Here is a 16,704-nt window from a genome sequence, read left to right as displayed (position 1 = left end):
TAGTCTCTTAACCGCCTAACATACTTTACTATAAATTTCTCATATTAACCATTAAATAAAGTCCAAGGCCTAGACCTGGGGAATCGAACCCACTTAACTAACAATACATCTTAGCTTTGCGGGTCTAGTCTCTTAACCGCCTAACATACTTTACTATAAATTTCTCATATTAACCATTAAATAAAGTCCAAGGCCTAGACCTGGGAAATCGAACCCACTAAACCAACAATACATCTTAGCATTGCGGGTCTAGTCTCTAACCGCCTAACATACTTTACTATAAATTTCTCATATTAACCATTAAATAAAATCCAAGGCCTAGACACAGGGAATCGAACCTACTAAACCAACAATACATCTTAGCTTTGCGGGTCTAGCCTATAACCGCCTAACATACTTTACTATAAATTTCTCATATTAACCATTAAATAAAATCCAAGGCCTTGACTAGGGGAATCGAACCCACTAGAACAACAATCCATTTTAGCATTGCGGGTCTAGTCTCTTCACCGCTCGGCTTTCGTGGCGCCTTGGACAAGAATATTTAATGATATGCTAAAGAAAGTAAAATGTAACCTAAAAGAAGACTACTGTAGTATTTTTGAACTAAATAGAATTTGTACTTAAATTAATTATTTGATTTTCAATGCGCGAGAGCAGTTATGCGATAACTTAATATTGACTTAAATTAGTTTTTTGGGTATCTCAAGTCGGAAAACTCATAATTATAGTATTTCCTTCTAAAAATAAGGACTAATAAAATAAATTAATTATAATTTTCGTTTGGCTGGCTATTTATTGAACATATTATCTTAATTTTATTTTGTACTTCTATAGTTAGTGTTATTTTATTACACTTACGTACAGAAAAAAGAGGTGGTCCAAATGGTGAACATATCAGAAATATATCCGTTCGTTGGTGTAGTTGGTCTTTATGAAATATGTATTCTTTATATGATAATATAGTTTTATTGAAAAGAATTTTCGGCCTTTTTTATATAATATAAATATTGTGGACATTTGTCGATTTGTTTCTAGTAATACTTGGGAGTATTATTGGAAACATATTGAACTGCCTCTAGCTTTTACCTCTACCTTCATTTCCTTTTATATATAAAATATAAATTGCCTCCATTATTTACAACTTGTTGGAAACTGTACATATATCCGTTTCAACTAATTAATATTTTTGAGATAAATCTTCAAAAGTTGTGTTTCTCACTTTTCTAAAATTTATTTGCTTTGTATTGAAAGTTAAATTAGAAAACGAAAAATACTTTTCCTTATGACGTCGATCATTTTTTTTTAAAAAAAAACAGGAAAATGTAAATTTATTTTCTTACGAAATTAATTAATTGAAAACAAAGATACTTCTGATTATATTTTTTTTTTTTTTGACAACTTGATCCATAAATTACTCTTTAGAATTGTAATTGCTCTGTATCACTCTTTGTGTTGTTCTGATTTTAATGAATTCTATGCCGAATTGTACGAGAAAAGTTAACTCTATAATTGGTATAAATGGCAATCTTTTGGTGATAATAATCATTGAGATATAGAAGGTTAAATTTTGAAGGTTTTTTCAGGCAGGCTTTACGTCAACTCCCAAATTAGCTGTTGTGGACGTAGGCGACTGTCAAACATACTTTACAATGAAATGTTATTGACCATTAAATAAAATCTATTGCCAAGGGACCATGAATCAAACCCAGCATGACAATATAGTTAATCTTGGCGTCTCTTACCGTTTGGCTATCTTTGCATCTTTCTGACCTAGAATTTTTGACCCTCGATTTCACCGATTTTGGGCACCTAAAGTAAGACATTTTGCATGTGGCTCAAAAGACTTTAGTTCCTATGGGTGTACAGTTGGCCCCCTTTCGAACCACTAATGGAAACGAGAGATATTTTGCAATAGTATTATCTATATGAAACCGAATAATAAAATGTTGACGTTGATATTAAGCAAATAATGTAGTTTTTATCGGCAAAATTGAATCAAACTTTCAACAAAAGTTGGAGGGAAAAGTAAGACATTTTGCATGTGGCTCAAAAGACTTTAGTTCCTATGGGTGTACAGTTGGCCCCCTTTCGAACCACTAATGGAAACGAGAGATATTTTGCAATAGTATTATCTATTCTAGAAAAGCTATTCTAGATATAATTTTCAAGTAATTCTACTTATATATATTATATATATATTTATCTTTAAAAGATTTTATGTAAAGAAATATAAACCTCCGTGGAAAGATAAATTTTCTTGTATTATCTGGAAATGAATTTATTTCACCTGAGAAAAACAAAAATATATCTACAGAAGAAGCGCTGAAATATATTTTAATTTATCCACTCCCCACGGAGAAGGGCAGAATTTATCCACTCCCCCCTTATGTTCCAAAAGGGCTGCATAGGACAAGGTGATTCTTTTTTTAAATTTCAATTTTTTTAATTTAACCAACTTCAAAGTGTAATATTTTCATCAGTATAAGACGAAAAAAAACAGCTTAAAGGGCCAAAGGTGAGCTGCAGAAGTGCCAAAGTATGCTGTAGCCCTTGGTACCAAGGGACCCTGATCCCTTTAAAGGGTCTCTTTTGCGTGGCAGAAAATTATTTTTATTTCGTTTATTTGATCATTTAAAAAGAAACGATGAGTTGGATCACATTTTATAAAATCTAGGTAATGAAAACTGCACCTAAAAAATCAGCATAGTTTTGAACCTTTCTCTTTTAAAGAAGGCCCAAAACCCAGGAAGTGATCCTGTTTTAATCTCTGTTTCGTTCATGGAGAAAGGTTATTCGGGTGTTTATTTCCAGTGCCTTCCGTGAGAATCATAAACTAGCTCTTATCCCTAACCACAAGATTCAAGGCTCCCTTCATCCCTAATCAGTCCAGCTACTTCATTTCATTGTTTGCCTCAACGCTCCGGTAGGGAAACTAGACGATTATCCTTTGTCCTTCATAAGGGTCTCCCAGCTTCAATCATCAAAGGACTTGTTCTTTATCAAAATTTTGACCGCTTGAGCGATTTGAGTTTTAAGAAAAGATTACCTACTTACATTTCCCAAAATTACATTAATACATTTTTTAACATCAATAATAAATTATCATAATTTATGTAATAATAAAAGTACTTTAGCTTTGTAGCAATTGCTTGGAAGTAATGTTGTTTTCTTTGAGGGCATTAAGTGAAGATAACTAATGCACATCATTAGTCTGTGCCCTAGTTTATTACATATGGCGCTTCTATAATGCACACAGTTATGATCATACAACATCAGACAAATGTACTTGAGTTTGAATAAGTAAGAAACTTATATTCACCTCAGTGAACATGCAGATTATGGCTGTTCATTTCTATTATTGTTATTACTACTTTAATAAATGAATAAATATAATAGACGGTTACTATTTTTTCAGGCACTTCTATAAAAAAGGTTATTCATAAAAATAAAAATGTTTTCGTTAATAAGAAAAAAAAAAAAGGTAAACTCAGAAAAGGTTGTTTTGGTCCTGATAAATTAGGTTTTAGCAGAAATCTTTAAAGCAAAAGTGTGACTCAATTTTCCGAGGTTTTCTTTAGAATAAGATTAGAAACAGGAGAGGATCTTGTTCCCCCCCAAGGCACTGCAGCTAAAATGGCCTATTTTGTTGTCCTCAAGAATGTCTAAAAAGTTAATTTCTCCTCTTTGAAGGATCTAGGACATACTAGTGTTTTGTTTTAGCGTCATGATCTCCTCTGGTCTTAGGTGGCTAAAGATCTCTTATTGTAAGGTATGCTAACAAGATATGAGATAACGCAAGGGCCCTGAGCTTTCACCTGCCATTGATTGGTCACCTCCCCATCCACAGTCTTCTCAAGTGATGAAGCCAAACACTCTTGGACATCCTGTGGAAATCTTTTCTTAGCCTATTGTACTCTGTAGATGGACATTGACTAAAATCAATTGACATCCAGCCTCGCCAGGATCAAGACTAGCTTTCATTTACTTACATGTTAATTTCCATTTACAGTTAAGCCAGAATAGTCAAGTAGGGTGAAAGGGACATATCTCGCCAGCTTAAAGTTCCAAGGGCCTTAGAGGTGAAAGGACCCTTCGGCATATAGTCATCGGATCTTAGCTTCTGGGACCAAATGTGTACACCCAATGTCTCACAACAAAGTTATGTAGCAAACATCCCGGAATAGTTACATAACCTTAGATATATCTTCATTTAGCATAGTAATTGTTTAGTATTATTGGGTTATACCCACAATAAATAGCTCCCAATGTTTTGTTTTAAATGAACCATTTTGTTTTCTTTCCATTAATAAATAAAGCTAATGTAGACTTTCTGTTTCAGGTAAGTGAGCGAGCAAGCCCAGAACAGTTCTAGAAGTATGTCCCAGATAAGTGTTCTGTTTTATTCCTATTTACTTTTATACATTAATTAGAATAATTTCTAGAATAAATGTACTTGTATTGTAAATCAGAATATGGGTTTCTGGTGATAATAATGGTTAGAATTCCTGGCCACAGCCTTCATGAGAATCTACCTAAATGTCAGATTTTCCTTTAATGACGTTCGACTTCCAGCCCTTAAAATAGCAGAGGCTGTCTATCTTAATTTTAATAAAAAAACATGCCAAGCATAGTGGTGGTAGGCCTGAAGCCTTTTCACGGTGCTCTTCCAAACTTAGGCTAGTGTTCTCTTGTTATTGACAAGTCCGACAATATCCGGACCGAGTTTTAGAAGCTCCCAGGACGGCACCTAGTACCAGAAGATTGGAATTTACCAATGAGACTCTCCTTAACTCATCCATGTGATACTAATTTCCTTCTTATAGGAAGTGCCGTTTCAGGATGTAATATGGTGCCAACGTGAGCATTATATTTATTGACTGATATATCTGAATTGCCTAATCTTAACTCCTAGTTCTAAGAATAACAATTAACGGAAGTACGATTTATTCAAACGACTTTTAGGTGTTTTCTCGGCAATCGCAAGGAACATGGTTTGATATTTTTTATTTTATCCTGTTGAAGCATGCATGTTTATTGTATTCCTGGTCGGTTTCAAACTTGTGTCCATCAAGAGAGGTGGTTTTTCTTTTCTGATTTGAACATTTGCAGTTCATTAGCCTAGTTTACGTAATAAAACTCTCCTGAAACTTACAAGTGATTGGCACTAATGAAAACTAGCCGGCTAGACAATACTGAAAACAATTATCATTAATAATTATCAGTTATTTTGTAATCAGGGTCTAATTGAAGAAATTGAAACAAAAATTGTCGAATTTCATCAGATATTTGGGAGACAAGCTTAGCAAATCTTCTCGAATCGCATTCAAGACAACGTGGTTCAAGAAATTTCACACATCTGGCTGCATGGTCTTCCTGTCTTGATGACCTCTCTGTAGCGAGTAAATAAAAATATAATATTACAGAATATAATGGATACGGGCCAGCCCTAAACGGCCCTACCCCTCTCACCCAAGATACTCTGCTTGACAAAACAATACGGCAGTTGGGGGTGACAGTGGCGTGGGTATGGCAGAAGACCCAGGACTTTTAGTGAAAAGAAGGCGTTCTTACTTAAGGAGCCGTGTGTCATCCTGCCAATGATTCACTCCTGTTTGCACTCTAAGATATGGATTTACATTATGTCCGTTTATGGAGATGGAGTTGTCAATAAATTTATACAAAAATTTACTCCAGATCCAAGAGAGGAAAAAGAATACGCGTGAACTTTTTGAGGTTAAAAGAAAGAAACAGTAAAATACAGTAAGAATAAATTACGATTATCGTAATAAATTATTGTTTTCTTTTAAAAGGTAAGAGAAGATTTGGTGATCTTAAGTTCTCAAGGGAAAGATCTATTTTGAGGCCTCAATCTTGTGTCAGGAAAAGTAAAATATAGAAAATGGTCTGTATCTACGAGGGTCGTTTGAAAAGTCCGTGCAAAGTCAGAGAGATAGCACCACTGGCGCGTATCGAGGTTATGTTTAGTTAGTAGCGAATGAACGGGTACATAATATTTTGCATCAACATTTGGACATGACAAAGCTATCCGCAAGATGGGTGCCGCGATTGCTCACGCTTGACCAAAAACGAAATCGTGTGAAGTGTTGCAAGGACGGTTTGCAGCTGTTCCAGAAGAATCCGCAGGACTTTAAGCGTCGTTTCGTCACTGTGAATGAAACATGGATACATCACTACACTTCTGAGACCAAAGAACAATCTAAACAATGGGTTACCAAGGGGGAATCTGCTTCAAAAAAGGCGAAGACCGTTCCTTCGGCCGGAAAGATTATGGCGACTGTCTTTTGGGATTCGCAAGGAATAATCCTCATCGACTATCTGGAAAAGGGTAAAACTTATACAGGTGCATATTATTCATCGTTATTGGACCGTTTGAAAACCGAGCTGCAAGAAAAACGCCCACGATTGGCCCACAAAAAAGTGCTTTTCCATCACGACAACGCACCAGCTCACACCTCAGCAGTTGTGGTCGCAAAATTAATGGAAATAGGGTTCCAACTCGTTTCACATCCCCCCTATTCTCCAGACTCGGCTCCCTCTGACTACTATTTGTTCCCCAATATGAAGAAATGGTTGGCGGGAAAAAGATTTTATTCAAACGAGGAGGTGATTGCAGAAACGAATGGCTATTTTTCAGACTTGGACAAATCCTATTATTCGGAAGGGATCAACAAACTAGAGCAGCGTTGGACGAAGTGTATAAGCCTAAAAGGAGACTGTGTTGAAAAATAAAAAAGGTTTACCCCAAAAAATTAAGTAGTTTTTATTTTTGCACGGACTTTTCAAACGACCCTCGTATCTCTCGTTCTCTTTCACGCACTCTCAATGTCTGTCTTTCTGTCTGTCTATCTGCCTTTCTGCCTATCTGTCTGTCTTTCTATCTGCCTTTCTGTCTGACTATCTTTCTGTCCATCTGTCTTTCTACCTATGTCTGTCTATCTGTCTGTCTGTCTATCTGCCTTTTTGTCTGTCTCTCTGTCTGACTTCTTGGCTGTCTATCTTCCTGTCTGAATATCTTCCAGTCTATCTGTCTGTCTGTGGAAAGTTTAGTCAACTTAAAAACAAATAATCGCTGAAACTTCAAATTTCATATTCACTTTAGTGTCCTCCTTTGACTTCAAGTTTTAGTTCCAAATTAGTCTACCGGATGTACCACTTTTCTGAATACTTTTTTTTTTGTTTTCTAGTTTTAGACGATTTCCGTTCAGATCGTTTCTATGATTTTTGTTTTTAACTTGGCATACTTTTATCTCTACAAAATTCTATTTCCTTGATAAAGATTATCAAAACAATTTAAGGTCGCACCAAAGCCTTACAGCTGTTTTAGACCTTTTTTTTGGTCATGTATTTTTATTTATTAAAAATGTATTTTCTGTATATCCTAACTTTTTGTACCTCCATCAAGGACAACATAGGCGGTGCCCAATATGTAAATACCAAGGTGTGTCACCTTCTCGTCCAACTTATTCTAAATTATTTGGTTAAAAATAATTCTCTAAAATTAATATAAGAAAAATGCTCTAAATTTGGTAACCTCATTATCTTCTGCATTTAGACACAATTGATTTCAATTATTTGCTTGTTAAACAATATTTTTTGCAAACTCAACGGAAATTACCTAAAGCATTGTCTTTAGAACTGAATTGGTATAAAAATAGGCTACAAAACTGTTACATCACTCGTTGCAATTTCATTATTTTATTTTTTTCAAACTAGAACGCTTAATTTTTTTATTTTTTTAAACAGCTGAACATTTCTGCAACAGGTGTCACTTTTAGATGCATGAGTAGCATGTGGGGAGAATTCACCCAATGGTGTAACTCCTCACAAGTAGAGCATTAATGTGCTTACTTCTCATTAAAAAGATCACGTGGCAATGGCTTTAGGAAACTAGAAAGTTATGGATATGAGGACAATGACAATCTAGGCGTGCGGAATTTAGTCTAGCGGGATCTTATAGCTTTAGAAACATCGGGGAACAAGGAGTGTCTCCTCGGTGCAAGGTAGAGTTAGAATTACAAAGTAAGAAGTATTAGCGATTTTGATTGAAGAGATTTGATTTTGTAGATATTGGAAGCATTTGCTGAGCTCCCAACGTACCAATGCAGTGTATCCAGGTAGATTTGAGGATCATCGTGTGGATAAGTCGTTTGTTGGTTAAGTGAAAGTTTCTGAATAAATTTTTTGTGGTTTCCAGCGATTTTATTTATTAGATTGAAGAAAGAGAAACCATATTGATTCGAGCCTCATCAGTTAATTATTATTATTTTTATCGATTTGATACATAAAGCTGGTTTAATGTTGGCTATAAGTTTTAATATTATTTACAGACACCCATTAAAATTTTATGATTTTGCCATTACAGTTAGTTAATGAACAATTTTATTATAGATACCATAAACTCTTGTACTGAAAGCGGTATAACATTGTACTAGTTTCAGTGCCTTTAGAGCAGACAGAATAACGGTATGCCTTGTATGCCAAGGTCATCTGCTTCCGGGACAGGTTTTCTCTTTGTAATATCTTTATCTAAAGTTCAAATATATAAATATTGCTTCTTCTCTATACCATTTTCTTGTCTTCATTTACAAAAATAATTATGTTACTGTTCAGTTGATATTCACGTCATCTGTTTCAGTTATTTGTAATCTGAACAATTGATTTGACCTTTACAGTTCTAGTTATCTCTCTCTCTCTTTCCGCTTCAGACAGTTTACAGTCTAACTATTTCTGTACAGATTAATAATTAAGTTATTTAAAACAACGATCAAATCCAAAAGCATCAGGAGCCCGGGTCCACAATACTCTCTTACATTATACTGTGAGGCTGTCAAGTATTATCGGCAATTTACATTCTGACACTTCTAGTCAGATTTTATTCATGTTCAAACTCCTATTCTAAGTGAACCTAAAATCAAATCCCAAATGTTTTGTTAATGATAATTTAACAGAATTACACTAAGCTGAAGGGTTAATTATCGTAATTGTTTTTAATATAGTTGCATTGATTAGTTGAGCAACTGAACTGAAGTATCTCTCAACTGGGTCACATTTCAGAGGTGAGCAGTTTAATGGCGCTGATCGTAAAGTTGAGAGAAATTTTGGATTCTCTTGGTCTTGGATTTTATTTAATGGTGTAACTAGGAGATCTAACAGTAAAGTTTACTATCCGTCTCCGTCAACGTTATCTGATCAGGAGTGGGACATAAAACCCACCTTACTTTAATTTTAACTTAATATCCTCTGCTCATATTCACAGAACACAAATCCAAAATGCTCAACTTAAGACTTAGTAGAGTAGTTGATAGGATTTTAGTATGTTCTCATGTTTTCCGCTACACATGCTCTTTGGGACAGGATTTCAGTCATAACCATAGATATCTATATTCCTTTGAAAATGTCTACTTTCTCTTAGGTCCACGTTTCTTTGGCATTCTTGTGGTAAAGAAACAACTTTCACCCAATTTTAAGTTACTTGCATGTTTACGGGTTTCTTAGAATTAGCAGAACATTAAAGTGAATTAGATGCTGAACTAAAACAGGCTGTTAGATTAGATTAGACTAGGGCGGCCTCAAGGCCTACGCCACTGCGACCCCTTTGGATCTATTGTGGCTCCCCTCACTTTAAAGCTCACCCTCCAGGCCTGTCCTTTTAATCAGACTCTTAATGCTGGAGAGTGACTCTTGGGTAAAGCTCCTCAGGCCTTAGTTTTTCCTCCCCGAGAAGTAACATTTTTAGCCACACGAGCCCCTCACACTGACACAACACGTGCAGTGCCGTTTCCTCCTCTTTCTGACAGAACCTACAGAGTCTATCATCTGCCAGGCCCATGCGATGCATGTGTTTCCTGAGCCTGCAGTGGCCAGTTAATAGGCCTACTATCATCCTTATAGCCCCACGGCCTTGACGGATTAATTCTGCAGTCAGCCTCGGCGAATAGCCTTTAATAAACTCCTTCGCCTGTCTCTGCCCAGTGGTGGCAAGACACCACCCCTGAGACCTACTCTGCGCCCATAAGTTAATGGTCGCAGTATTAACACACTTCGGAACCCCAAAACATGGCTCCGGGCCAAACTAAGTGTCCCGCAGAGCCTTCCCGGGCCAATAAATCGGCCGCTTCGTTTCCCTTATGTCCTGAATGACCAGGTACCTAGACCAGAAAGACCTTATTTTGGTCACTAATTTCCTTCAGGGCACCCAGACAGTCCCAAACCAGTTTTGAGTTAACCTGGTAGGAACTAATAGCTCGTAGAGCAGAAACAGGCTGTTAAGGTTTTAAATTTTAGGATAAGATTTTATTTAAATCAATGTTACATTAAATTGGAAATCTTCATTTCTCAAAATGAGAAAAATATGCAATAAAATCCCCCTCCCCCATACTGCATCAACACATTTAGAACTGGTAAATCTTTGATTGGGAGTAAACTGCTTGCTGGCCAGGAGTACTTGGGAACGGAAGTAATACCTACTTTAGGCCAGCACTAGGTGAGCTCTCTCAAAACGGATCAAATCAACATTATGTCTCCATCAGGATACCCTTTTCTTTCTGAAAATATATTTCAAATCAAATTGATAGGCATTTAGGTGGATTATAGATTCTGCGTTTAAGGCAAATCACTTGTGTCGTTTTCTGACAAAAAAAATAGTTGAAAAACTATAAAATCGCTTGAGTAATGCTGCACTTATGGTTGCAGTAAATCAAGAACAGGTGTCTCGAGTTTATTAGGAGTTCAATAGAAAATTTTTCTATTTTATTAGAATTATTATAGCATTCTTTTACAAGGTCAAGAAGTTCAAGCCATCCTTCTCCTGTGCTAGAGACTGCGATGCGCTACCCAGCTTAGACCAAGTCTAGGACTCGTGGCCAATTAGCACTTGGAGATAACCCGTTTGCCCTAACCAGCAGAGGCTAATAAGATGAACTTGTAGGACACATTCTGGTCCAATAGAATTGAATGGGATAGAATAGAATAGAAAGTGGGACGGGCCGCAGCCACAGGAAACTTATTGTGCCTTCCCTTTTTGGATCTAGTAGACGAAACTTCCCTTACTAAGAAGGATGAGGACTTTCCCTACGAGTTCTTTTTGCGCTACTATCTCCTTTGGTTAAAATCTCAAAGATTCAAAGGTTTCATAGGGCAACCACTCGATTGTAACGCAATCGAACAAGTGAGAGATAGTTTACTCGTCTTCCTGACATAATCTGGACCACGGTTCTGAGCTAATAAGCCCTACTATGTATAGGTGCTTCCTGAACCAACCATGCCCAGTGAATAGGCCTATGATCAGAGTAATTTCTACCTAAGCACAGAGTCTCTTCGGTTCTTTCTTTACACAACCAAGGGCATCATACTCTTGCTGTGTTTAACCCAAGGAAGCGTCACCCATTTATTTTCATGTTCTCTCTCCAGATCCAGTCTCTAACTAACTGCATCCTTGGTGATCCCCAGAACAGGTTCCGGGCCAATAAAAGGAGTATTAGCTCCATTCCTGGTCAATTGGTCGGCTGTTTCATTCCCCCTTGATCCCCACATGACCCGGCACCCATTCCAGCCGAACTTATTGTGCCGATCTAGGTGTTCCAGACCTTTTTTACATTCCCAAACCAGGGAAGAGGTAGTTCTGAAGGAAGTAAAGGCCTTCAGTGCAGCTTGGCTGTCCGATAAGATGCAAATCAACCTATTTCTAAGATCCATTCGCAGTTTTTCCTCAGCACAAGTTCAATAAGCGCTCTTCTGAAGAAAAGAAAATTAAATCTGGAATTTCAATTATGTCTTTCATATTATTTGTCACGGAATTTAGCATTAAAAATTCGATAATCTAAAAGCTAGGCTTAATTACTACACTCATTGCAGAGAAAGTCAGCGCTAACAAATGTTTATATTTATTTCACCAACTCCCATAGACAGATATTTTACAGCACCAATCTCTCTCTCCTCTGGCAACCCTCTGGTAACTCCTGGCCAGATCTAGAAAGAGCTTGGAGACGACCATCAGAGATAAGCACTCCGTGGAGTCAATATACAGAGTCCCCTCCAATGGCTTCTCTAGATATTTTGAGGATCTATTTCTTCTTAAGATTGGAAATTACCTGTGTCATGACTGTGTGACAAGTGTTCTTACTATCCCTGAAACCTACTAGTTGTAGTTGTTCTGTGGGGAGGAGGCACCGTGGTGGGATAGAAATCAGATTTGGTCTTTATCTCCTTCAGATCACAGTTAGGACTTATTTACTGGGGTCATTTTCTTGATTTTTCCACAAACTATGTGTAACGTAGATCCGCTCCACTTTTTTAGAACACACACAACGATATCTATATTTGACGACAATTTTTTTTTTTTTTTTAGAATCTCGTACTATTGTAAACAAAGAAATATCCATTTTCGAGACTAATAGTTTGGATGATCGATTGATGTGATGTCGATATTTTTCAACCACTAAAAACTACATACTAAAAGAATCGTATAAAATATTTTGTGCACTATGGTATTGTACGCTCTCAAAACTAGTTTACTTGGTGGTAAGAAAGTTGTACTTTAGCCACTTCCTCAACACATCATCATATACACAAATAATGCATAACAAGTTGTTTTTGGCGGCGGCGGAGGCGGGAGTAGCGACTTCTTCTTCTTTCCATTCTACCGCTCCATCTTTCTGCCTACGTGATGGTTAATATACTCAAATATTAATGTGCATTACATATACATACATACATAGTATGTTGTGCGTGTGGTGTAACCTGGCGGATGGCAAGTAAAACTACCACATCTCTTTACCAACTTTATTCTCTGTACATATATGCGGCAGCCGGTGCTCAGTTATGCGGCATATATCTGAAGTGCCGCTGCTAGATAAACACCTCTCTTCCTATTTTAATAAACGTTTATTCTTTATTACATTTATTTATGTTGCTTCCCCCTCCTCCTCTTATAGAGAAGGAATATTAATTTATTATCTTTCGAAATTTGCATCCTATATTAAATTCGTCCACTTAAAAACCCCTGTTTAATCAAATATTCTGTCGCCTCTTCAAAATAGATAAATTAATTAATAATAATTTAAATGACGTGTTAAACATACTTCCGACTTCCCTTACCACAAATTTACATATTAAAATTTTTGTAATTCTACCTTAAACCTTATAAAAAAGGATATGGTCTTTACATTAAGCAATATTGACTAATTTTATTAGCAAAAATCGCTTTAAAAAACTCGAAATTTATTTAGTAACATAGCACTTCCGTTCAACTTTGGGATTGTACATTTATATTTACGCAAATGCCGATTTGAGATTCCTGTTCTGTTCTGTTTTTTGAGCTAGCTGCCAATAGGAATAATTTAGTAATAAATATTTATTACTATAAATATAATCATAAAATAAATACAGATGTAACATATAAATGTATAATACATTTCAACCTTCTTAACTAGTGAAGTAAGAGAAAAGTTAGGTGAGCAGGATAGGAATGCAGGGAAAAAGGAGAGGTAGAGGAGCTAGTGTAGAGAGTTAGAGGAGTATCTGTTTGATTCTTTTGTGGCTGTAAAGTAAAGTAATCGCCTATTTTTTCAGGTGGGGCTTAACGTCCAACTACCATTTACTAGGTGTCGTGGACGGAGGCGAATAGCAAACATAACTTTACTATTTCTCATTTAACCGTTAAATAAAATCCAAGGCCTAAGACCGGGGAATCGAACCCAGTACCACAATGCATATTAGCTTTGCAGGTCTCGCCTCTTAACCCGCTCGGCTACCGTGGCGCCTTAGTGTCTGTATGTTGTAGAAGGATCTGTAAGAGGCTATGTCGCGGCATAGTGGATTAGGATGACAGTCTAGGATGGAAAGGAGTTTGAGCAGGCGATTTTGCATAAAGGAGTACTAACTGCCAAAATACAGACAAACAAACAAGACAGATTACTATAGATATAGAAAAATTTAGAAAAAAACACATTTTTCCGACTTTCAAACGTATCCGATAAAATTTCAAAATCTAAAATCTACACAACTGCAATAATTTCCTCTTGAAATCACATCTGGTAAATTTGAAACAATTCTTGAGGTTCTGCGCTTATAAATTTCCTTGAATCTCCGATATTAAACACATTTATCTTCTTCCTAACGGAAGTCTACAACCATTTCTTCCCCAAAACACTTCAATTTTACAAGAAATATTTCTAATAAAAAGAAGTTTCTGTATTTTATGTACATATCCGGCGCTGGCCTCCACCAAAAAATATTCTTCAGGCTTCCCAAGACCTGCGTTTTCCTCTTTCAAACAGATATTCCAGCTCTTCCGGTATATCACGGTCTTCCTAGGTCTGCTTCCGTGACGACTGAGTGCCAACAGCCAGTATATTTCTTTGTGGTAACAGTATCCTGCATTCTTATTATTAATTGGCCTGCCCATCTTATTGATCCACTATTCTACCGTCACTTTCTTTAAATTTCTCTTCGAGTTCCCTTTTATGTCGGCATCTCCGGCATGTTATGATAGGCTCGGAAATGCTGCTTAGTTTTTGTTCTTTTCAAATATACTTAACTTCTTTTCCTTCTTTTTTACTGGCCACCCAGCATTTTGATCCGTAAGTTAAAGACTGGTGTTTGTGTAATGTGATACGATATTTGCAGTGTACTTAGAATAAATGTCCGTAATGGAATTTAGGTTGTTTTGAAAAAATCGTAGTAGGTATTTTCAAGAAAAATGACATATAAAGTTAATTTGTGCTGCCAGTTGAAGAAATTTGGTATTTTAGCAGCACATTTAACTTTTTCTAATAATATGTAAGAATAGGATTGTACATTATACTGCGAGCGAACGTTAGAGGAGAGCTAACATCTTCTCCCAATCTCTCAGAACTTCTCCCTTCAATAAATTTAAAAAGTTTCTAAAGTTCAGAGAAATTCTTATAAAGCCATTTCGACTAAATCTTTAAAAAGTGCAAAATTTGTTCAATAAAATAATGAGGTATATTTTTGATCGTGTTATAAAGGGATCCTCAGAGGGTGCGACCCAATAGAAAGTTGTAATTTTAATTTTTGGTTCTATTTTCTTCATGCTCACAAATCTTTTTCTTAAACCAACTTTTTTTTGGGGGGGACGGAAATTGAAAACTCGACTTCCAGAATTGAACACGATCGCAAATACTTCTTCTTCCCACTTCCTGCAAAACTTGGGAAAGAAAAACAGAGTCAGGGCTGGGATATAATTATGATTCCTTTTGTTGAATGTGGTTTTGTAGGATATGAGGCGTAATTAAAATAATTACAGGCATTAATTCATTAACAGAGGCACAATTAGTTAATTAATGTAAACATAATTCGTAATATAATCCTTGGGAAATTTTTAATCAGGATCTCTCACAGCATCTATCCACATCAAGATGAATTATGCAAGAAAAGTTAACTGGTTTTTTCCCCCGCAGTAAAATTGTTTTCCCCGCAGACTGTGTAAAATTACATTTGTCTTTGTTGGACTACACGCGTAACTCTCAAATTATGAAATTACCGGAAGATCAATTTTTTGTTGAAGATTTCTTTTAGATGAGAGAAAATCTGGTGTAAATGCTCTAACCAGAGTTTTCTTTTTCTGTATCAATAAAATGATGACAGAAGACTGAAATAAATCTTTCACATTTTCATAGAGCCCAGTCTAACTTGGCAGCCATATACTTTTCGTCACGTATATATATACGTATGTGCATATTTATATTCTGTAGAAAATAATGAATATGCAAACTCAAAGAGATGAAGAGATGAACACAATGGGCTAAAATAGAAATTACAAAAATAAAATAATAATTAAAAAAAAAAATTAAAACAAAGTTTGGGCCTTCTTTTAACAAAGAAACAAAGTAACAAAGAAGAAAGAATAAATTCGTTTTTCCAAACAGAGAAAATGAATTAATTTTTGTATCATAAAACATGACTTTTTACTAAATTTTTAAATTATATTTATTAATTTTAACTTTTCCTTTTGTAACTCTTTTTTTGTGAAAATCTTTGTATTAGTAATTTTTAAGAAAAGTAAAATATTCTTGAATAATTTATCAATTATTCGGATATGAATTTATTCTCAAAAAGACTTTTATTGTTTGAGATTACGAGGGTCGTTTGAAAAGTCCGTGCAAAGTCAGAGAGATAGCCTACTGGCGCGTATCGAGGTTATGTTTAGTTAGTAGTATCTCTTGGAAGAACACACACCAAGTTTCAGCCAGATCGGTCTATTTCTTTGTGTTTGGCATTCGTTTGAATCGAGGAAGTCGAGTGATTTTCAAAAAATGGACGAAAAAGAATTTCGTGTGTTGATTAAACACTACTTTAGGAAAGGCAAAACGCCTCAGGACACTAAAGAGAAGCTTGATAAACATTATGGTGACTCTGCACCTTCGATTAGAACAGTTTATAAGTGGTTTCAAAATTTTCGGAGTGGCCATATGGGCACAAGTGACGCTGAACGTTCTGGACGCCCTGTGGAGGTTACTACTCCAGAAATCATTGATAAAATCCATGATATGGTGATGGATGACAGAAGAGTGAAGGTGCGTGAGATTGCTAGTGCTGTGGGCATCTCGAATGAACGGGTACATAATATTTTGCATCAACATTTGGACCATGACAAAGCTATTCGCAAGATGGGTGCCGCGATTGCTCACGCTTGACCAAAAACGAAATCGTGTGAAGTGT

The 16,704-nt window shown here is 36.0% G+C and overlaps 1 protein-coding gene and 1 long non-coding RNA gene across 2 annotated transcripts in view; both read left to right on the top strand.

The window, feature by feature from the left end:
• The window catches only part of LOC141448519 (uncharacterized), a 48,692-nt gene extending 42,537 nt beyond the window's left edge, over nucleotides 1–6,155 (top strand). Inside the window, exon 3 of the long non-coding RNA XR_012455095.1 lies at nucleotides 4,343–6,155. This is a non-coding gene — a long non-coding RNA (uncharacterized lncRNA). The remainder of the gene's footprint in view (nucleotides 1–4,342) is intronic.
• Nucleotides 1–16,704, top strand: part of Fkbp14 (peptidyl-prolyl cis-trans isomerase Fkb14) — a 163,845-nt gene that overhangs the window by 108,208 nt on the left and 38,933 nt on the right. The gene's annotated exons all lie outside the window — the stretch shown is intronic.

Source organism: Rhodnius prolixus, unplaced genomic scaffold (assembly GCF_049639745.1).
Source record: "Rhodnius prolixus isolate KJV_2025 unplaced genomic scaffold, Rpr scaffold_2, whole genome shotgun sequence".
Classification (NCBI taxonomy): domain Eukaryota; kingdom Metazoa; phylum Arthropoda; class Insecta; order Hemiptera; family Reduviidae; genus Rhodnius; species Rhodnius prolixus.
This window is presented reverse-complemented; position numbering and strand designations above follow the sequence as displayed.